Below are 23,855 nucleotides of genomic sequence, written 5' to 3' on the forward strand. Positions count from 1 at the left end.
ACTCGACGCCCTTGCTGGGCCACAGTTCTTCCTCATCTCGTTGCGGTCCAGAACTATCATCACCGAGGTGCCCCGCACACCTCTTCCTTGCAGGATGCCAATGCTCTGTCGTCAACGAGCACCTCTAATAACGAAGCTGCCACTTCACGGCCGTAGTTCAACCTGTTCGCCATCGGACGTTCGACGACCCGTGACTCCTGCCTTAAAGGGAGGGCACTCAAGAAGGGCTGTCAATTCCCCGACACCGAACGCTGAGTTCCTCAACGCCTCTCGACGATCCGTGGCTCCTGCTTTAAAGGGAGTCACTCAAGAAGGATTGGTCGACGCATCTTCGGAGAACTATACTCCACCAGGTACATTGGGGGGTAAAACCTTAATAGGAGGAAATAAGACTACCGTTTCAACCATTTTACGTTCCTGTCTATCTCTATTGCTGGTTTCCTCGTTATTGATCTGTGTGACATTTTAACCGTACAGTTGATGCACTTTAATGAGATTCGATAACATTGGTGGTACCACTTTAGAATTGTATATATTTATCATTGTTGACTTCCGAGTACAAAGTGCATTATTGTGATTGTGAACATACCTTTGAATATGAATTATTCAATTATTCAGTAATACAGTGTGTGGACATTCCTTTGTGGGGGTTCGGGGACTACACTGCACTTAAGAACCAGCCCGCATCACCTCCTGAGAAGCTAGGCCTTGATTGCTCGTCCATTGCTACCAAATAGAGAATCTTGGCTGGGGTCCTCTGTGCCTCTCCTCTACCATATAGAGAGCGGAAGTGCAGACACCCCCTACCAGTCTTTACACTGGTGGCAGCGGTGGGATGCTTATGGTTTTAAGAATCAGTGTATAACCGTGCCACTTACAAAATATCTGCACTTTATTAAATTAAGGTTTGGGTGTGTACAAAATAACTGCATTACAAGCAATGGAGTCTATTGCAAATGGTAAATTGACTCGGATGAGCTTAGAGGCTCTCCAGAGTGCTTGTGAAGTCTGGGAGTTAGACTTTGTGGATAAGTCTAGGGCAGAGTGGTAGCTGCCCTGGTGGACTACCAGACCGATGGTGAAACTCTTGTTGCGGGGGGAATGCAACCAATGAGGACTCTGCCCCTGGGGTTTCTACTGAATCTGTTTCTGGGAATGCCACCATTTCTGCTGCCTCTATTCCGAACCCCAGCAATTCCTTGGAGCTTGAGATATTAAGGGTGAAATTGGCCTTTGAATATCGCAAGTTGGAAATAGATACTGAGCTTAAGAAGGAGGAGCTGGCTCAACAAGTTGAACTCAAGAATAGGGATCTTGAACTCAAAGACAAGGACACTGAATGTCAGAGAATCCAGCTAGAGAAAGCTAGAGTGGAGACTTCAGCGAAATCCAGTGAGAGTGTCAGGTCCCCAGCAACTAAATTCATGAAAGATTTGGTTGGTGTGTTTGTGGAGGGTTCAGATATCCTCCAATGGATTAAAGTGTTTGAAATGGCTTGTGCAATTCATGATGTTGATAAAAGAGATTGGGCTAAGTGTTTGTTAAGCAGAGTGCCTCAAACTGGATATGACTGTATTCTGAAGCTGAGTGTGGAAGAAAGGGGTCAGTATGAGTGTATGAAATCTGCTTTGATTGCCAAGTTTGGCAAGACACCTACCCAATACCTTAAAAGGTTCAGGGATTTTAAGAAAAGAGAGAATGTGTCTTGGGTTGACTGGGTGAGTGCTGCGCACATGAACATGATGGGGTGGATTGATGGTTACAAGGTTAACACTTTTGTTGAATTGTCTCACCTCTTGCTTACTGAGCATTTTTCTGAAGCCTGTTCACCAGAGCTGCGTCAGTATGTTGCTGACCAGAACATTTTGGATCCCTTTAAGCTGGCTAGGTTGGCTGACAATTGGGTCACCCACCGGGTGTCCCCTAAGGACTCCAGTGGGAAGGACAAGGACAAAGAAAAGGGGGCCTCTCAGAAAGCTGAGAAGTCCCAAAAGCAGTCACAGTGGGGTCAACCTAAACCCTCCTCTCCGAAGACCCAAAAATCTAGTGGGGATAAGTCATCTGTGGGTGGGAATAAGAGTAGTGGTCCACCTGCTGCAAAGCAGGCTCCCGGTGGTTCCAGTACCGTACCCCGCACTCCCGGCACGTGTTGGGATAGTGGGGCTCTGTATCATAAAAGGGGTGACTCCAAGTGTAAAGGTAAGGCACTCGGAGTACAGGCTGTCAGCCTGACCTACCCTTACCCCATGTCTGAGGTAGAGGCCACTGTCCTCCCCTCCTCTGCAGGAATCACATTTGGTGCTCCTGTAGAGGTTTCGTTAGTGTCCCTTGGGGCCTGGGACCAGTACGCAGAAGTACTGGCGACTATCCCCCAGAACACCCGTAGGTTTTTGAGAAGTGTCCTCCTGAATGGCCAGCCTTCTACTGGTTTGAGAGACACTGGGACAAGCATGACAGTGGTGGACAGGACCCTGCTCAAGCCAGAGGACTATGTAGGTGCTCCACTGAGAACCACCAGGTTAGCTGGTGGGCCTCCCAAATTATTGCCTGTAGCCCGTGTCACACTCATAATTGGAGACAAGACAGCAAAGCTTCCTGTCCTGGTTCAGGACAATGTCCCGGCTAACATTCTGTTAGGTAATGATCTAGTGGAGTTGGGATTGATCGCGGATGGTCTTCCCATGACTGCTGCTGTGGTCACTAGGTCACAGGTGACACCGGGTCTGGCTGTGAGTCAGGTACCTGAGCTGAAGGCGCGGCCTAAGGCAAGACGAAGGATGAGCAAGAAGGCCACCTCTGTGGAGGGAGCTCCTTCTCTTCCTGCTGTTCCTGCAGCACCCATTGGGATCCATGCTCCAGACGGGCTGGGTCCAGTGGTTAACCCCTTCTCAACTCCTGTGGGAGAAGAGCCAGAATACTCTCCTGTGGGAGAGGTTCTGAACCCGGAGGATCATCCCGATCTTCAATGCTTGTTAGCTGAAGGGGGACCCTCCCGGGCAGACTTCTGTAAAGGACAGAGAGAGTGTCACTCTCTCGAGGGTCTGAGAAAACAGGCCCTGTCCCAGGCACAAGGAGAAGTGCCTAGGACATTCTGGATTTATTGGGAGGGTGAGCTCCTTGTTAGTGACCCCACTAAGCCTGAACCTGGTGCCCTCAATAGGTTGGTGGTACCCCAGGTTTACAGGCCCTTCCTACTGCAGTTGACGCATGAGGTGCCCTTAGCTGGTCATCTTGGTACCAAGAAGACTAAGCAGAGGCTCTCTGCCCATTTCTACTGGCCCCGGATGGGAGTTGAAGTGGAGTCCCACTGCAGGACCTGCCCAACTTGTCAGTTGTCTGGCAAGACTGGAGGCAGTGTCATTGCCCCACTGCAGGCATTGCCAGTGGTTGGCACACCATTTGAGAGGGTGGGCATCGACATTGTCGGTCCCCTTGACCCTCCCACGTCAGGTGGACATCGGTTCATCCTGGTTTTGGTAGATCATGCCACCAGGTACCCTGAGGCTATACGCCTTCGGACTGTTACTGCCAAGGTAGTTGCCAGGGCTCTCCTGGGCATTTTCACCTGTGTTGGATTCACCAAGGAGGTTGTCTCTGACAGAGGATCCAACTTCATGTCTAGTTACATGAAACCCATGTGGAAAGAGTTTGGGGTAACATACAAGTTCTCCACCTTTCACCACCCCCAGAACAATGGTCGGGTTGAGAGATTTAATAAAACTCTCAAGGGCATGCTAGGTGCTTTGGAAGAGCCCCTAAGGAGGAAATGGGATCTCCTCCTGCCTTGCCTGCTGTTTGCTTACAGAGAAGTACCTCAAGAGGGTGTTGGTTTCAGCCCCTTTGAGTTACTCTTTGGACATCCCGTGAGGGGGCCCCTTGCCTTGATCAGAGAAGGTTTGGAAGCCACCCCTCCCGGTCCCGCCAAGCAAGTGGGGGACTATGTGTTAGGCCTCAAACGGAGGATGACACAGATGATGGGTCAGGCAACAGCAAATCTCAAGGCCAGCCAGGAATTGAACAAATACTGGCATGACCTTAAAGCATCGCAAGTGGATTGGACTCCAAGACAGGAGGTCCTCATGATGGAGCCTACCAAGCCTCGGGCATTGGCAGATAAATGGACTGGACCCTTCAGGATAATCTCCAAGATGGGCAAGGTCAATTATCTGGTTGACATGGAATCCCAGGGGTAGCCCCTCAGGTATTCCATGTTAATAGGCTCAAGCCTTTCCACAGGCGAGCCGAAGTGTCATGCCTCTTGCTGGCTTCCGAGCAAGAAGAGGATGAGAGTGAGCCCCTTCCTGATTTGCTGCATAGCAAACCTCAGGATGGCTCAGTGGAGGGAGTGCATCTCTCTCCAGATTTGACAACAGAGCAGCAGAGGGCCTGCAGGACTTTGCTCCAGCAGTATGCCTCTCTGTTTTCGCTGACGCCAGGCCTTACACCATGGTGTAAGCACGAGATTGACACTGGTTAAAGTTTGCCTGTCAAGAGCAGGAGCTACCGAATGTCAGATACGGTTAAGAACCACATCCAGGCTGAGGTCACCAAGATGTTGGATCTGGGTGTTATTGAACCCTCAACCAGTCCCTGGTCCAGTCCCGTGGTCCTTGTCCCCAAGGCAAGTTCCCAGGCAGGTACCAAGGATTGGAGGTTCTGTGTGGACTACCGAGGAGTCAATGCCATCACCAAAACTGACACGCACCCATTGCCCAGGGCTGATGAGCTCGTGGACACCATAGGTGCTGCCAAATTTGTGAGCACCTTTGACCTCACCTCAGGCTATTGGCAAATAGCTCTGACGGACCATGCCAAGGAAAAGACGGCGTTCTCAACACCAGAGGGACTCTATCAGTTTAGGGTCATGCCTTTTGGGTTGAAGAATGCCCCTGCCACCTTCCAGAGATTGGTGAATCATGCTCTCAGTGGGCTGGAAGCCTTTTGTGTGGCTTATTTAGATGACATTGCCGTCTACAGTTCCACTTGGGAAGAGCACTTGACACATCTGGGTAGAGTGTTGCAGGCCTTGAAAAGGGCTAACCTCACTATCAAGGCCACCAAGTGCCAGATAGCTCAAGGGAAAGTCACGTATCTTGGTCATGAGGTAGGAGGGGGTCAAATCCAACCTCTCCCCAGTAAGGTACAGGATGTACAGGACTGGGAGACTCCCACTACTCAAACTCAGGTGAGAGCCTTCTGGGGCCTCACTGGGTATTATCGCAATTTCATGGCGGACTATGGAACCACAGCTGCACCACTGACAGCTCTGACTTCACCCAAACAGCCTAGGAAGGTTAATTGGACTGAAGACTGTCAGAGGGCCTTTGATGGCTTGAAAAAAAGGCTGTGTAGGGCACCCGTGTTGTGTGCGCCTGACTACAGCCGACCCTTTATCGTCCAGACGGATGCCTGCGACACCGGAATTGGAGCTGTCTTGTCCCAGTTAGATGACAAAGGGAGAGAACATCCTATCATATTCATCAGTAGACAACTCAAGGGTAGAGAACTTAGGTGGGCTACTGTTGAAAAGGAATGTTTTAGTATAGTTTGGAGCCTTAGGCGTTTTAGGCCCTACCTTACGGGGTCTACCTTCAAGGTCCAAACAGATCATAAGCCCCTGAAGTGGCTTATGCAGATGAAGGGTGAGGATCCGAAACTGCTCAGGTGGTCCATTAGCTTGCAAGGGCTAGACTTCACCATAGAGCACAGACCAGGGAAGAGTCACGATAATGCAGATGGTCTTTCCAGAAGGTATGTTGACCATCTGGATGAGGGTGTCTATCCCGTGGGAGATTAGGCACCATCCACCTGAGTCTGGGGGGGGCGACTGTGAGGCTGGAAATGCATCGGAGGGACAGGGCCTCTGTATCCTTGTCCTTTACTGCTTTTTATTGTATGTTCTGTCATGTTTTCCGCGCAGGAGTTCATGTGGGACTCCTGGCGGTGCAGCTCTCTCTCTTTTGGTTTGGTGAACGGACCCGTGGAATACCCTTATGGCACCCATGGGTGGGGGTACAACCCTGTGCCCCTAGTGTATGTTTTTGGGCACCTGTGGGTGGCCCGCAGAGCAGGGTATGGGCTGGTGGCAGCTCCATGCTGAATGTGACAGGTGCACGTAGTATCCTCCATTTTGGGGATACCCCGGCCCTGCCATTGGGATCAGTTGATTCCTGATGGAAAACAAGATGGCCCCTGTGGCCTCTTGCTTTCTATTACCTATTACCTTGTTTTCCCAAAGTTCTGGGAAGCCCTGACTCTGTCCCTTCCCCCTGACTGGCTGTTGGGTGGAAATGCCATATATGGTGTAGTTGTGAAGGCCCGGCCAGACTAGCTGGAGCCTTCCCAGTGATGTATGTTGTGGGTACCTCCTGTGGGTGGGACCCGGATGAATAGAGTGTGTGACGAATATGCATTCTGTGTTGTGGATGTCTAGTATCTGGTGGTTGACACAATGACTGAGACAGCCCTGCCCGAAACCGGTATGAATGCAGTTTGGAGTGTTGAATAGCTCGGTACTTGTCCCAATACACATACCTTGTTGTGAGTGTCTGGAGAGAAGTGAATGGCCTGAATACCCTGAGTGCCTGATTGGCTGCCTGCCTGCATGAATGCCCTTAGTCGTGATTGGATGCCTGAGTGTGACCCAGCGGAATGAATGGGAGATCAACAGTATATCTGGGGACCTCTCACTGATAGGAATCGTGTTCAGAAGCTGAAGTCCACTACTACGAGTAACTGGAGTAACTGAAGCTTGACCTTGAAGCCCCGCTGGACGAGAAGAAGTGCTGTTGCTCTCCTTCACAATCTGAAAGCTGCTGTGTCTCCAAGAACTGACCCAGAGAGGACCTGGTAAGGTGCCCTCTTCCCGAGCTACGAGGGACCATCATGCAGAGCTGATCTTTGCCAAAGCTCCCTGGTAGACAGACCTTCGAAAGGCTGCCGACCCGAGACGGGGACTGCTGTGGAATCTCAAAGAGAAGCACCGGACTGTTGTCCGCCCCTGTCGAAGACCACCGTCGCTGACCGGAGCTGCCGTGTTCCCGTTTGCCTAAGAACTTCATTTGATCATCGGACGCTCTCGTCTGCATCGTCGCCTGCTTCATCCCGCTGGAGAAGGCCCGACCGTTGACACGCCGAGGAGCATCCGCTGGTGGGTTTCCCACCACCTAAGGACCACAGAGACGCTGACGACTCGACACCTTGCTGGGCCACAGTTCTTCCTCATCTCTTTGCGGTCCAGAACTATCGTCACTGAGGTGCCCCGCACGCCTCTTCCCTGCAGGACGCCAACGCTGTGTCGTCGACGAGCACCGCGAGGAACGAAGCTGCCACTTCCCAGCCGTAGTTCAACCTGTTTGCCGTCGGACGTTCGACGACCCGTGACTCCTGCCTTAAAGGGAGGGCACTCAAGAAGGGCCGTCGATTCCCTGACACCGAACGCCGAGTTCCTCGACGCCTCTCAACGATCCGTGGCTCCTGCTTTAAAGGGAGTCACTCAATAAGGATCGGTCGACGCATCTTCGGAGAACTCTACTCCGCCAGGTACATTGGGGGGGTAAAACCTTAATAGAAGGAAATAAGACTACCGTTTCAACCATCTTACGTTCCTGCCTATCTCTATTGCTGGTTTCCTCGTTATTGATCTGTGTGACATTTTAACCATACAGTTGATGCACTTTAATGAGATTCGATAACATTGGTGGTACCACTTTAGAATTGTATATATTTATCATTGTTGACTTCCAAGTACGTTATTGTGATTGTGTACATACCTTTGAATATTAATTATATAAAGACTTTGTTTTCAGTAATACAGTGTGTGGACATTCCTTTGTGGGGGTTTGGGGACTACACTGTAAGAACCAGCCCACATCACCTCCTGAGAAGCTAGGCCTTGATTGCTTGTTCATTGCTACCAAATAGAGAATCTTGGCTGGGGTCCTCTGTGCCTCTCCTCTACCATATAGAGAGCGGAAGTGAGGACACCCCCTACCAGTCTTTACAGAATGGTATTAGCACTAGGGCAAAATTTGCCCTGGTGCAAAAATGCATTGAAAGTATATGCTCTTTGCACTTGAGCAGTTTGTATCCTAGTGCCAATACCATGCAAAGTTTCACTTGCCATGGTGCAAAGGTTTTCCAATTTCGCCCCAATGTTTTTTGCACTAGGTGTTAATAACGTGCCAAATTGCACTTGTACCGTGCAAAGTTTCTGTAATCTGGCCCCTGTACTACACATAGATGATTATTCCGCTCAACCCCAAATCTCTATCCCTGGGGCCCCCACGTTTCTCCTAATCCCCTCTATCTATCCCAGCTCCTTTGCTACCTCCACACCCTTACTTTTAATTCCCTGAATGTAGCCCCTATTTACAGTACTTTGATGCATCCTATCTAGCTTCCTGCTTTATAAATGCAATGCTATCTTGCATTTCTATAGCACTCCTGCCATAGTTCATGGTGTTGCATGTGACAGTTAAACATAAAAACCTACAGCACATTCCATCCTAACCTCAACCAATGGTGGGTCTTACAAGGGAGAAAGAGGTTGAGATGCCATACATCTCTATTTGACTCACGTTCACAACTACATCAGCTGTAGGAAGTGTGAGGAGTAAGGAATGATACTCGGACACAAGTAAGACATGATTTTGGCTAAAAACTTTTATTGCATTTTGGCTAAAGACTTTTATTAGATCATAACAGGGTGTTTGGAAAAGGCCTCACTGTGCCTGCACTGGCAAGTTTCCCTACCTAAACTCAAAACTAAGGATCTGTCAGTATCAGAATGTCAAAAATAAAACTATGCTTTGTCCAAAGTACTATTCTGACCCTCAAATTCTAAACAAATTAATTCTAAAATGAAAACAATAATGTCTTTGGCCTTCAGTGTTTTTTAAATGTTCAAAAGAAATTAAATGTGTATAACTTCCACAAAAAGAAGTCTCTCAAGGATAGATAACCTTGCTGCAGAGGTTTCTCCACTTCCCTGGATTCTTCGTCACTTTCTTGTGTTACAAATAACAACAACAGTTAACTTCAAGCTGATTGTCTTTCTTTTATGTGTGATCAAAATACTTGGTGTACTCTCCTGCCAGGATTTCTAGTTCCCAAGTCTCTTAAACCAACACAGCCTTCTTGCTATTTCTTATCTTATTAACGCCCAACTTGCCTGGTGTATTTCCCTACCAGGACTTCATTTACACATTTGCAACTGTCTGGTATACTCTCCTGCCAGGCTTTCTGGATTCACACCCGTCCAATTGCCTGGTATACTCTCCTGCCAGGGCTTCTTGAAAGCACACACTTGTAACTGCCCGGTGTACTCTACTGCCAGGCATTTCTGTAATCCTGTACTTGGAACTATCTGGTTTACTTTCCTGCCAGTGCTTTTCATGTGTAAGCTCCTGCTCACTCCCCCCCCCCTCTGATGGGTCTGCCACTTAGCCTTCTTATCTAAAATAGGTGGCTTCTTATATATGGGCTCTTTATTGTCTCTCTCTTATACTTGCAACATGCATTGACAAACTTGAAAGTGTCTCCCCTTAGAAAACTGCTCTTTCAGTCTTTCTCGCTCCCGTTTCATAAACCATTCCTTTTCTCGCTTTGTTTCCCTATTTGCAATTACTTCAGTTTGGCTTAGCCGCCGGTACTCCCAGGTGCTCTCTCTCTCCCTTCACGGACTCACTGGTTCTTCTTGGCATTTGTTGTTGCTTCTGCGGTCTGCCGGCGACTGTCTTCTGCTTTCTGCTTTGTATGCGTTTCTCCAATGTTTTCCGGCTTCCTGGGGCTTCTGCTGCACTTGTCTGCTTCCCATGGAATTGCAGTGAGCAAAGTGTTGTTCTCCAATGCCAGTGAATGTCCAGGAGGCCTCCACTGCCTTCTCCCTTCAGGATTCTGAGCCATGTAGCTCCACAGACTTCCTTTAACACAGAGAGGAGCAATCCGCTCTTGCCAGCAGCCTCCCTCTATTTCTTGCTTTGGTGATTTATATGTCCTGGGAACCGGTGTGTGCTTACTGCCACTAGAGCGCTGCCTGTGCTCGTGGAGTCCTGTCTTCTGCATAACTCCACTCCTCTTCTTCGTCCCAGTGTTGTAGGGATTGTGGGAATCGTAGTCCCTTCCTGAAAACAGTGTATGAATATGTGCAATGGGTGTTAAATGCAAACTAGGTTTGGAAGACAAGTATGTGGTGTTGGGAAAGTATCTTGCACAATTTTACAAGACAGGTCAGATTCTGAGAGTTGGCCTTTGGAATGTAACAACAGATTCTTACTATTCTCCATGGGCGGAAGAGGGGAGGTATTTCAAAAGGCTATTAGAGCATGGGGAGTCAGAGAGGTATCTTCAGAAAGGAAAGGGAATATCAGGTATCACCCGATGATACCACCACCATCTCCAGGAGGTTGTCTCCCCCGTTGTGATCCTCCCTCATATAACCAGCCCCAGGGACAGCATCAGATAGCGGCTGCCATCCCCTGGCCACATGGGAGGAGTTCACCACTGGGAAACAAGTGATGATACAATCAGAATAATCACTGAAGCCTCAGTCACTGGCAACATAGGGCAAGCCTAATTTAAAGTTTTTAAGGGAAACAATCAGTATAACAGAAATGGCAAAAGTCAAGTGCAATTACTTTAACAGATGCTCAGCCCCAAGTGTTAGAGTAGTGAAGGCCATATCAATGGCACAGACTCAGGTCTCATGTGTCCTCAGGAAGCCACAACTTGCAGAGGAGCAACAGGCAAACAAAAGAATCAGGGTGGGCTGTTCAAATGATGGATCCGCTATGCTGCACCTGCCTGCCCAACCTCCTAGCTAACCTGTCCCTCCTTTCTGATGCAAGTCTTTTCCCCCCATTAAACCCACTCATTGGCTTCTAACGGTGTTGCTTCGAAAGGACTTTAGAGAGTGACTCCAGCAGGAGTCTCGTGTGTTGCAGAGGAAAGCATGGGTGCTCCCAGGCTGTATGTAGCCTATGTTTTAGATGGCGCTCTCAGGAGTGACTCCAGGCTGATGCAACAGCACTGAAGAGCAAAATTGAATGATCTCGGGCTGTAGCACATGCTATAGGTAGGCTTTAGGGAGTGACCCCATGCTGGAAATATTGGAGAGCGAAGTGTGACAGAACTGCCTTCACAACCCACCCCTAAAACCTCATCAAGGTGCCTGAGTATGTGCAGGCCCGCTCCCTACCACTTCTAACCTCAAAATGTCAGCAGCAGGGCCAAGGAGGACCATGACAAGGGAGGCTGCAGTACTGTGCCGGGAAGCCGGGAGAGTCAGCAGCCCCCTGCTGCTACAACACGAAGGCTGTGGAGCTGTGAGCCTATGCAACGAATCGCACAACACCAGCTGCAAGAGAGAGGGACACAACTGGGATACTCCACAAGTCAACTCAGTGTCCAGGCATAGAATGCGGCTCCCACAGCACAGATGATATGATAGGTAATTTACAACAGGCTTAATACCCAGAGATTTCTAAGCGCGGACTCGGGGATCGAACCCGTGTTGCTCTGTGTCCTCTTGTTTCCAGGCAAGCACGTTGCCCCTGAGCTATCCTCCCGAGAACGAGGAGGAGGTGGATAGTCCACTAACGCTTCAGGGGTTCATTTTTGTAAAGAAAGGCCTCCAGGAAGGCATGCCAACAATCCCAGTAAATCACCAGGGATTTGTAAAAATTGCATAAAAGGAGACCCAGACATGCGAGGACAGCAGTCCCCGTGAAGAACTTTGCTGGCCGTACTAGAAACACAGCAAGGCTATGTGAGAAAGTGGCAGAGCGTACAAGCCCTTATCAGCCCTCCCTAAGCCCTTCCCATCCCGTGTTACACCCCTCTGGAGACAGGTAAGCTATTGGATAAGTGGACCAATCCGGGGGTTGAGGAGGAGCCTGAGTGAAAGTTGGTGTGGGTTGTAGTTGATTGAGGCAGTAGACGGAGGAGGCCTTCCACCCAGAGGAGGATATCATGGAAGGGGTCTGGAGTTTACTGGAGAGAGGGGTCTGTGGAGTGTTTGTGCATTGGAGTGAGAAGTGAGGGTAGTAGGAGAAGAGTAAGAGGAGTTAGTAGTAGGTTGTGGTAGTAGTAGTGGTAGTAGAGGGTGGTGGCAATACTAGAGAGAGAAGGGAAGTAGTAGTAGAGAAGTGGTATTAGTGTTAGAGGGGAGTAGTATTAGAGAGAGGTGCTAGTAGTTGTAGAGAGGCAGTAGTAGGGGGAAGCAGTAGTGGAGTAGTAGTATCAGTGTTAAGGGCAGAGAGGTGGTAGTAGTAGCGTGGAGGTAGTAGTAATCGGGAAGCTTAATAGTAGCAAGGAGGGAGGCAAAGATAACAGGAAGGGGGTAGTAGAGTGATAGAGGTAGTAGTGGTGAGATCAAGAGTAAGAAGAAAAGTAACATCAAAGGGTGTAGGTACGAAGGCGGAGTGTAACATCAGAGGGACAGTAGAGCCATGGGGGAACGTATTGGGGCGCATTATAGGAGTGGGTCAGATGAGACAGCCCCTAGGAAGTTGGACAGCCATTGACTCAGAGAGAACACCAATAGATTAAGACAGATAGGGGTCACGTGGCGGTAGTAGTAAGCCCCTCCTTAGGACGCCTGGGCTAGGGAAGGGGAAAGCCAGTGGCGAGTAGGCAGAGGGCGACAGGCCTTGTGCCCAATTAGCCACTATTTTTGTAAAGACCCAAATAAACAGCCTTGGACTTAGAAAACAGCATCAGAGTGGTGTTTGTGGGGGATGGATGCCCCATCACAGTGGTGGATAGAAGGGAAGGTGAGACCCGAAGCTGAAGCTCATGTGCTGCATGGTGAGCATTCCAGGGGCACCAAAAATAACGACATGCATTTTTAGTGACACCTAAATAACGAAAACATTTAACATTTTATTTTTTAATTTTATTGGAGAGGGTCCTCCCCAAGCCCACCATTCCCCCCACTTTACTAGGCCCCCAAACTCCCACCCCTTTTTTGTATCCCTTACCCCACCCCCAAATATACTTTTATAAAAAAAAATCGACATTTGTTTCGTTCTTCAGGTGTCACTGTCATTATTTATTTTTCATTATTAACACTGCATACCCATTCCAGGTGATGGCTAATGAGCTGGGAGTAATATTATCAGTATTATTATTATTATTATTATTATTATTATTATTATTATTATTGTTAATATCTCTCATAAAATCCACACAACAAAACAGTGCATGCTGTGATTTATTCTTTATTAGTATATTTTCAGAATTAAAAAAAAAAATATTTAATCTTACAGTTGTAATAACCAGAGATGCTGGAACATAATCAAAATAAATGTGCTAGTCTATAATTCTGTAAGTGATAACGATCTCATTATATACAATATATTAGCAGGCACGTTTAAGCAAGACTCGTTATTTATTGTCATCATAGGATAATCATGTCTTCTTCAGGAGAGTTACATTGCTTAACTGCATAGAATTAGAATGTGTCTATCCAAAGCTGGCTATTAATACTTTGTGATATAAGCTGCACTGTGCAACAGTATTGCGTGGTTAATGGATTTAATCAGGTGTGCTCTCAGGTGGGCCATTGCCTCAGTGCTTAGGAATACTGTGCAGAAAACCAAGGGCAGTGGTGGGAGGCATCCTCCTTACTGCCCTGTGGCTACACTAATGTATAGTGCACAAGAGAATTACCCCTGTGCACACAGTGATTGAAGGCCAACAGGGGCAGGGCTGTTCAGGTTAGAGCCCATATGCTTCATGAGCTTGGATTCATAATAGACCTTTACTTTAGGACCATTACTATGCCTTGACCATAGTTCTGTGTCAATCTGATCCCATTGGCTGAAAGTGAAAAGTCATTTTATTGTGGTGAAACATAGATGTGTAAGAGTAATTGGAATCTAGAGGCCTCATTCCACAAATGCCGCCGCCGGTGGTAAGAAACCACCCCCTCAACCCTCATATGGCTCTGATAGTGACACAGCATTGTTAAGGGATAGGGGAGTTTTTGCCACAGTAGATTTCCTCGAAGTAGAAATAATCGGTTTTCTTTACAGCGGATTTTGCCGCAAAAATATGTGGGGTGTGGGTTTGGAGGTCTAAGGGGGACTGCGGTGGGTCTCCCCCCAAATATATTTGGGGTAACACCTTCCTGTAAAAATGAAATCGATGGTTTCTACTTTGATAAAAAACAATCGCATAGAACCAACTGTTAATACTGGCATTCCAGAACACCACTGACATTGCACGTTTCCCCCTAAAACTCATCAGACGGTGAAATACTTCAGCATAGTGCAATGAAGGTGGGGCGTGGCCAGCACGCATGGAGTGAGGACTGCTCTCCACGAAGCTCCTGCCCATGATCCTGAAGCGCGAACAATCGCGGCCGAAATAATGCACATTTGACGCTGAAACTCAGCTGAGCCATAGATGAACCACCTCTGGGGGACCGGCGAAAATACCGGAGAAAATCGGAGCAGATAACACCGAGAACGAAGCGTCCCGAAACTCCCCCCAAGACGTCCAAGATGGCGGCCGGACCATGGGACCCACGACGCTACGGCCTGCCGAGAGCGTAGGATCGAAGGGCGGACTGCGGCCATAACCACACTCCTCCACCAAGCACAGGAAGCGGACGATTGTCGGGCCCCTGCTGCATCGCCCCGAGGAGGGAGAACCTTGCGACAGCCAGAGAGCGAGGGGACCCGGCGCCGCCGCTAGCTGTCCCTGCCGGCCCGCCGGCGAGAGCACACGCGGAAGCGACACACCCGAGCATCGGTGTGGGCCCCAGCTGGAAACCCACGGATCACCCAGCCCGGGACAAGGCCTGGATTAGGAGAGGCAACCGCATCCCCGACCAGCACACCAGAAGTAAGTGCCTGCCATTACGAGCGGACACACGGCCACCCACCGGTGGGGGCCGCCGACCGTCCCATCAACTGCAGGGTGCGGCGGCGACCAACGCTCGGAACTGCTTCACACCACCTAACCCTGGGGGGAGCTATCATTCACCCAGCTACCCGAACTGCAAGCCCACGGACAATCCGCTGAGGGTCGCGCCTGGGGGGGGCGCCACGGACGGCCGATGACGCGGTTATAGCGGGACTGTGGAACCATCTAACCACCCCCCACGGCCAACGGGGGTGAACACGAGCACCAAGCCAGGGTGTGACTCAGCTCTGAAACGATCCCCAGAGGAGAGATCCTCATAACTCAACGTGGCCACTATCCATAAACTGGCACCGGTAAAACCAGAACCATCAGGCGGTGTAATGTCTCCTCCCAAAGGCAGATCAAAAAACATAACGATGGACGCATTTACTACCCCCAAACCGAAACAACAGATATCAAACGCGGAGAACAACATGGCCGAGGCGCCAACACCGACGGCAGACCCTCGTGACTCACAGATCCTTCAGGCAATCGCAGCACTGAGAACAACGGTAGAGGACATGAGGGGGGAGATAATATCAGACCTCCAATTAATAAGGCAAGATGCCCGAAACCTGGCTGAAAGAGTCACCGCCACAGAAGCCACTACACGTGAGACCTCAGAGGCGACGCAAGGACTACAAGCGAAGGTCAAAGCGCTAGAAACAACGGTGGCAAGACTAGAAGCAAGATCTGAGGAAGCAGAGGGCCGGGCACGACGGAACAACGTTCGAATCTTGGGAATCCCGGAGGGCATGGAGGGCTCAGACCCCACAGAATTCATAGAATCATTGCTACTACAGGAAATTGGGGCAGGCAACCTCACCCAGGGGTTCTCCGTGGAACGTGCCCACAGATCTCTCCAGAAACGCCCACCCCCAGGGTCTTACCCGAGACCTATGATTGCAAAAATTTTGAATTTCAGGGACCGAGAAACTATACTGAGGTTCTCCAGAGAAGGGGGAGAGATCAAAAGAAATGATGCATTAGTAGTCATGTACCCTGATTACACGCCGGTGGTGCAGCGAGCAAGAAATTCCTTTGTACCCATAAAGGCCAGACTACGCAAACTAAATCTTAAATACATGCTGCTGTACCCAGCAAGACTTAAAATAATACACAAAGGGAAGGCGATCTTCTTGGAAACCCCGGACGCGGCAAACTTATGGCTCGAACATAATAACCTAGCGGAAGACACAGAGGAACAGGCGAAAAGCAGCAAAAGCTGACCCCGCAAGAGTCCAACGCAAGCGAAATAGAAAGTAATGATTGAACCCAGATCCGCATCAAGGAAACAGAAAGATTGGGCAGGAAGCAGGAGCCCCAATCACAAGACAGCTGCTGAACCCCCCCAACAGACAAGGTGTAGTCAACGCAGCTACACACCGCCCGAACCCGAAGACCTGGAGAGGTATGGAAGGCTTGGGAGCCCCCGAGCGTTGTGAGTTTGAAACAACTGCTGGGGGCAGTTTCTTCTTGTTGTTTTGTAATGTTAATCCATTCCCCGGAATGATAGTTGAAGTAGTTAGTCAGTCTCCAAAGGAAGAAGCACAACTGGAGGGCCAGGGGGCCAGAACGGTGGCTGGGAGGGGCAGGAGTCCACGAGCAAGGGTCGACCTTGAGGCCCCAGATGAGAACGCAGACACACCAGGGAGAAGTAAGACCCTCCCGCACCTCCAACATAACCCAGATGGCAACGCACATTAAGATACTGACCTGGAACGTAAGGGGCCTGGGCACCTACCTTCGTAGAAATAGAATCAAATCCTACCTAAGCAGGAAGAGAGTGGACATAGCCCTGATACAAGAGACACACTGCGACAAGGAAGCAAACGCAAAGCTTGATGAGTACTGGGGGGGACAGGGCTTCGGAGCACCTTACTCTAAATACGCCAGAGGGGTTTACACTTGGATCAACCCACGAACACCAATCCACCTGCATAAAACGGAAATAGACCCAGAGGGCAGATACCTCATAATATGGGGCACCCTTGAGCACAAAGAGATTTGCATAGTTAACTCATACTTCCCCAACAACAACATCCCCAACCACCTGAAAACACTGGGTTCCAAGATGGTGCAGTACAGGGAGGGCCTCTTTTTGTGGGGAGGCGACTTTAACTGTGTTCATGACCCAGAACTGGACAGATCCTGGTCCCCACAGAAGGGTCCCTCCGCAGCCACTCTATCCTTAGTCACCTTATTAAAGGAACTGGATCTGACCGACACGTGGAGGGAATTACACCCAGCCGAAAGGGCCTACTCATACTACTCATCACCCCACAAACTCCACACCAGGCTTGATTACTTCTTCATAAGCAGAGAACACCTACCCCAAGTAAGTGACACGCAATACTTAGGGAGGACTATCTCCGATCACTCCCCCCTACTGCTAGACTGGCGACACAATAGCCCCAGACCACCCATCCCCATGTGGAGAATGCCCACCGAGGCCCTAATAGATCCAGCTTTCAGGGAGGAACTACATGAAGTTATAGAGAACTACATAACTGAAAACTCAGGTAGCGTCGAACACGCCAGTACATTATGGGACGCCCTAAAAGTAGTTACGAGAGGGGAAGTTATAGCGAAAGCCGGAGGAATCAGGAGAACCCTAAAAACCGCCCTTGAACAGAAAGAATGTGAGATATTAACACTTGAATCCACGCCAGTGGATACCCCCGGGAGGGAAAATGACCTCAGAACTCTTAGGGAGGACTGCTCAGGGGCATGGGACAGACTAGCCAAATTTGATTTCATAACTAGAACAAACAGAACACACTTAGAAGCGGACAAACCTGGCCGGCTACTAGCCTGGCTTTGTAAAAGAGAGCACCCTAAACACATAACCACGACACTACAGGATGAACATGGTGCAGTGCATGGTACCCAACAGGGCATCAATGATGCCTTCAAAGCTTACTATGCCAGACTATATTCCCATACAGAAAAAGTCCCGCAAGAACAAATCTTGGACACCATAGAAGAAATAGGGCTACCCAGACTATCGCCAACACGATCCGAGACCCTAGACTCTGACATCACACAAGAGGACATATCAGAAGCCATTCGCTCCCTAGCCACATGTAAAACCCCGGGGACAGATGGGCTCCCCCCCGAGTTCTACAAAGCATTTGAACCTTCCCTGACCCCCCTACTACACCAGGTCTTCTTAGAAGCCTACGAAGAAGGCATCCTACCAGACAGCATGAGAGAAACCCTGGTGATACCAATGCTCAAGCCCGATAAACCTCCCGATAAATGCGACTCCTACCGACCGCTCGCTATGCTGAATTATGACGTCAAAATATTGACGACGGTCCTAGCAAACCGACTCTCCAAAGTGATTGGAGACGTCATACACATAGACCAGAATGGTTTTATACCCGGCCGAAGCACGTCCCTGAACTTGCGAAGGCTCCAACATATAATAGCCCAAACCAACGCATGTGACGAACAACTAGCACTACTGTCTCTAGATGCCATTAAGGCGTTTGACTCCATATACTGGGAGTGGCTCATAGCGGTTATGGAGGGATTTGGAATTGGCCAAAGGTTCATCAGATGGGTTAAGATCCTATACAATAATCCGAGGGCTAGGCTCAAAACTGGGAAATACGTGTCGGAAGCCTGGGACATCCAAAGGGGCACTAGGCAGGGCTGCCCACTCTCTCCCATGCTTTACGTTCTGGGATTAGAACCCATAGCAATTTACCTTAGAAACCAGTTCTTTGATGCAGGGATCAGACTGGCAGGAATAGACCACATCATCTCATTATATGCCGACGACGTCCTGATATACGTAAATAACCCCCATAAAAATGTCCCGACAATATTGGACGTCCTTGACAACTATGCCAAATACTCTGGCATTAAGTTTAGCAAAACTAAATCCTGCTTGTTCCCACTAGCAGGACTAAAAAATAGAAGCACTGATGAACTCCCCAAGGTGGGCGTCGAGTGGCGGACGACGGCTTTCCGTTACCTTGGGATCCAAGTAATGCATACCCCGGAGCTGATGCATGAGCATAACACGAAGGCAGCGGTTCCCATACTTAGGAAATCCATAAAATTCTGGGCAAAGCTTCCATTGTCTATGCTAGGCAGGGCCTCAATAGTTAAAATGATCATCCTCCCCAGATTCCTGTACGGATTTCAAAACGTGCACTTCTACATTACAAAACCCTTTTTCCAACTCCTTGACGCAACAATCAAGGAATTCCTGTGGGGAAACGGCAGACACCGGGTGGCCCTATCTACGTTGGTCCTGCCGTATGAGCAGGGCGGAATTCAACTACCAAACTTAGAAAAATACTACCTGGCGGCCCAACTGAGCCATGTATCCAAATGGCTAGCAGACGATGTCACTTCCGAGTCCCCTCTGCTGCAAGGGCTGATAAAGCCGCTTCGGCTGAAAGAATTGATCTGGGCCCCTAAAAACCTTATGTCCAAACCACCATTCCTGGCAGACCTAGGCAAGAGAATATGGCACAGAGCTATGATGATCCAGCATCTGAAACAACCATACTACCAAGAAGTGCCGATATTGGCTGGCCTGGGCGAAACACACGTTAACCTGAACAACATCAGATCGTGGGAAAGGAAAGGGCTATACACTTGGGGCGACCTCTACATGGACGGCATATTTAGAGAATTTGCCGAAATACGGGAGATGGAGGATATCCACGCCGGACAATTCTTGTGGTACCAAAAGCTCCGGAACATAGCCCGATCTAGATGGGCCACCTGGCCCGAGGAACCGGAGGCAGATCCCTTTCTGACATTGATATACAACCTGAACGATGGCGGGAAGGTAGTATCGCAGATATACAGCATCATGCGCAACATCCCCAACCCTCGAAGCGAAGCAATGAGGGCCCGCTGGCAAATGGACATGAGGCAGGAAATGTCCGACAACGAATGGCTCAGGGCACTGTCGTTCCCGAAGGAAGTGTCAAGGAACCAGAGATTCCGATTAATACAAATCAATGTGCTCTACCGCACCTACCTGACTCCAAGAAAACTAGCAAAGTTCAATAAGAACAACCAAGCACAGTGTAACTGGTGCGGGACGGAAGGAGCAGATCTGATCCATATGCTATGGAACTGTGTTAAGACACAAACTCTCTGGGCAAAAGTGAAGCAGACTTGCGAAGTAGCTGAAGTCACGAGATATAAATGGACCCCAGCGGAATGCCTCCTGGGTAGCTACCCCAGGCTAGCCAAACTTAAACATGCTGTGAAACTGATGGACCTGTTGTGTATAACAGCCAAGAGGACCATCGCCATGGCATGGAAAAAACCTGCGGGTCCGAGCTGTAAAGCCTGGCGCATCGAACTGGAAAGGTGGGCAAATGCTGAAACCAAAGCCTGGGAAGACAGCGTAGCCAGATCCACCGAAGAATCAAGCACGGCACTGGAGGCATGGAAAGACACTATGGCTAAAATATTTCGATCCTCCGATGATAAACCCCCTTGAATAATGAACTCGAACACCCTACCGACCCACTGAAACGAATAAACATTGGAATACGGCCCCCCGTCAACCAGGCCATCCTAGAAGGATTCCCGACGGCCCCCCCAAAGCCGTGCCAACCGCCCACCCCCCCCTCCGAAGACGGACTAACCTCCAGCTAACCTGTCATGATTACGGGGTTCCCTCGCAAAAGAATTTCCAAGAGTTCCTGGTTGGCCGCTTACAGTTGCTGGTCTAAGAATAGGCAGGTTGACTCTTCCTCATCACCCAACATGGCTGCCTGTAGTTACAACCTCTAGGTGGGCCAGCAGTCTAGTTTTCTGTTACTCGGGAGTATTTAAGCCCCGCCCCTTTGCTCAACGGCGCTTCGCGTCTTCAGCTGTCTCAGCGAACGCTTACCGCGGTTCAGCCCTCTGACAGGAATTCCTCAGCTTCCCTAGTATTCCATGGAAACCCTTTTCTGTAGTGCCCTGGAATAGCTTTTCCCGTCCAGTCCGCTGTCCCAAGTTGTGAATTCTGTGTAAAGTTGGCTTTCTTCAGTGCGGTGTTGGCGGTTACGCTTTTCCAGTTGGCGTTTATTGTGAGGAGAGTTTTCGAGGCGCACCTCCCAGTTCTGTCGCCCCTGTTGTTTTCACAGCAAGTATCTTTCCCTTTTAGTTCTCGCTATAGATTAATGGTTCCTATAGTAGCAACTGCTTTTCACACATTAGTTCTTTCGCACAAGTGAATGTTCAAACCATATTCACCTCACAGAAGTTAAGACGTTGTGTGGAGAATTGTTTCTAGGAACATTAGTGTTCGTTTTTTCTGTCGTCATCAGGTACACTAAGTTTACGCATTTTGGAACCAAAAATGTTGCGGGTTGTGCACTTCAGTTTTTAGACACATTAGGGTGTTTCTGCATTTAGAGGGTTAGTGACACCATTCCGGTCTGACACTGTTAGGAAGTGTACCCCTTTAGACATTTCTGGAAGTTTAAGGATAATTCCATTCTCCTCACGTCCCTTCTTCAGAACACGCACCCCTGCGCAGAAGCAGGATGGAGAGCTAACCAAATCACCAACTAAGGTAACCGAAGAATACAGTTTATTTTGAAGGTGATTCTTTTTTCCCTATTTTAGGAATCGCTTAGTTATTGAGTGTGGTAATTGTTTTCATGTATAGATAGAGAGTCCAATTGGGATAAGATAACAGCGCACCCTGAGAAGTTTCCGAATATCAAGTGGTGTCCCCGAGGAGTCTAAGGTAAGCGTTACAGAACGCGAAGCCAGTCATAAAAAATACTCCGCCTGGGCATCATGGGAACTTCTGAGGTAGATCAGTTAGCTCAACTACTGGGAGAACTTAGAGCTGAAGTCCATGCAGCCCGGTCCGAAACCGGCGCTCTTAGAAGGGAACTGGGAATCAATAGGGAACGAACTGAAGAGTTGGCTCGCCAGTTATTACAGAATCAGGCGGGACAGATTCCCCTTCCCCAAGGTAATGCCCAAGCTTCCTCTTCTACATCGCCCTCAGTTCCGTTCCAAGTGGTAATTCCAGGAAATATTCCCTTAGCCCCTCCTGAGAGATTCACGGGGGACCCGAAAAGGTTTGCCGTGTTTTTAAATCAGTGTAGACTACATTTTTTGTGCAGACCTGGGGTTTTCTCCACTGACCAATCAAAGGTTGCTTTCGTGTTGTCTTATTTGGGTGGTCATGCAGCAGATTGGTCCATTCCTTTGGTTAATCGGGATGATCCCGTGTTGCAGAACTTTTCAGAATTCCAGAGAGAGTTAGAGAAATTGTTTGCTCGCCATTCACAAGGTCAGGCATTGGACAATGAGTTACTGTCACTCAAGCAGGGCAATCAGGAGCTGCTTGCTTACGTGGCTACTTTCAATCGATTAGTGGCAGAAACTAATTGGCCTACAGAAAAGAGAGTGACACTGTTTTATCGTGGTCTGCGCAGTGAGCTGAAGGATGTTCTCGCTCAAGTTGTCAATCCGCCCGAATGTCTCACAGAATTCATAGACCTGACAATCCAGTTGGATCATCGTCTTCAGGATAGGAGAACGGATCGAGCTCGTCAGGACAGTCGACCCTTTGTAGTCCGCTCCCGAGAACCAACGTCGAAGTCAGGATTAGATGTTCCCAATGAACCCATGCAGTTGGGCGGAATTCGAGGCCCAATTTCCCAAGCAGAGAGAGAGAAGAGACGACAGTTGCAGTTGTGTTTGTATTGTGGCAAGGCCGGTCATTTTTTAAAGGATTGTCCAGTAAAACCTTCACGGAGGCCTTTAGGAGGAATCAATCCGGATAAAAAAGAACAGACGGCGGAAAACTCCAGTGCCCGACAAGTTTAGAGGTCCGCTTGTCGAGCATGGAAAAGGTTGCAGCGACCTCACACTTCGTGTGTCCTATTGTCCTTTCTTGCCACAATAACCCCACACAGAGGCATGCATTGGTTGCGTACATAGACTGTGGGGCCATTGGCAACTACATGGATCAACATCTGGCTAGTAAATTGGGATTCCCCTTGAGGAATAAGTTGGAAGCTGAAAACGTCTCCGGAGTGGATGGTACACCTTTGGTGTCAGGTCCCGTGACCCAGTGCACTGACCCCCTCTTAATGCTTTGCCAGGAAGGACACAGGGAGAGGATCTCTTTTGACCTGATTCAAGCTCCTCAATTCCAGATCATCTTGGGAATACCTTGGTTGGAGAAGCATAACCCTGTGATCGATTGGTGTTCCCGGACATTGAAGTTTGACTCCAAGTGCCAAAGTATGTGTTTTTCTGCAGAAGGTCCAAAGGACGCCAGGCAGTCTGAGATGACTATCTACACCACCTTGGGTCTCATAGGTTCATTACCAGTAGAATACAAAAAATTCCAGGATATTTTCCAAAAAGAAAAACAGGCAGAAATTTTGCCCCCTCACAGACCCTATGACTGTCAAATTGATCTCATTCCAGGGGCTCAGCTTCCTTGTAGCAGAATTTATGCCCTCACTGAAAAAGAAAATGCTCATCTAAAGGCTTATCTGGATCAATACCTGGCCAATGGGTTTATTAGACCGTCCAAGTCACCGGTGGCATCTCCTCTCTTTTTTGTGCCCAAAAAGGAAGGGGATTTGCGAACCTGCATAGATTACAGAGCACTGAATCAAATCACGGTGAAGAACCGCTATCCTCTTCCCCTTATTTCGACCTTGCTGGATCAGGTGAAGCAGGCACAAATATTCACCAAGCTTGATCTAAGAGGTGCCTATCATCTCATTCGAATTAAGAAAGGTGAGGAGTGGAAAACCGCCTTTCGGACACGATTCGGGCTCTTCGAATATCAAGTCATGCCCTTCGGGCTTTGCAATGCTCCTGCTGCCTTCCAGGCCTTTATGAATGATATCTTCAGAGATCTACTGGACATCTGTGTGGTGGTCTATGTGGACGACATTTTAATTTTCTCTGCAAACCTGGCGGATCATGTAAGGCAC

Source organism: Ambystoma mexicanum, chromosome 13 (genome assembly GCF_040938575.1).
Source record: "Ambystoma mexicanum isolate Mex_15411 chromosome 13, UKY_AmexF1_1, whole genome shotgun sequence".
NCBI classification, from domain to species: domain Eukaryota; kingdom Metazoa; phylum Chordata; class Amphibia; order Caudata; family Ambystomatidae; genus Ambystoma; species Ambystoma mexicanum.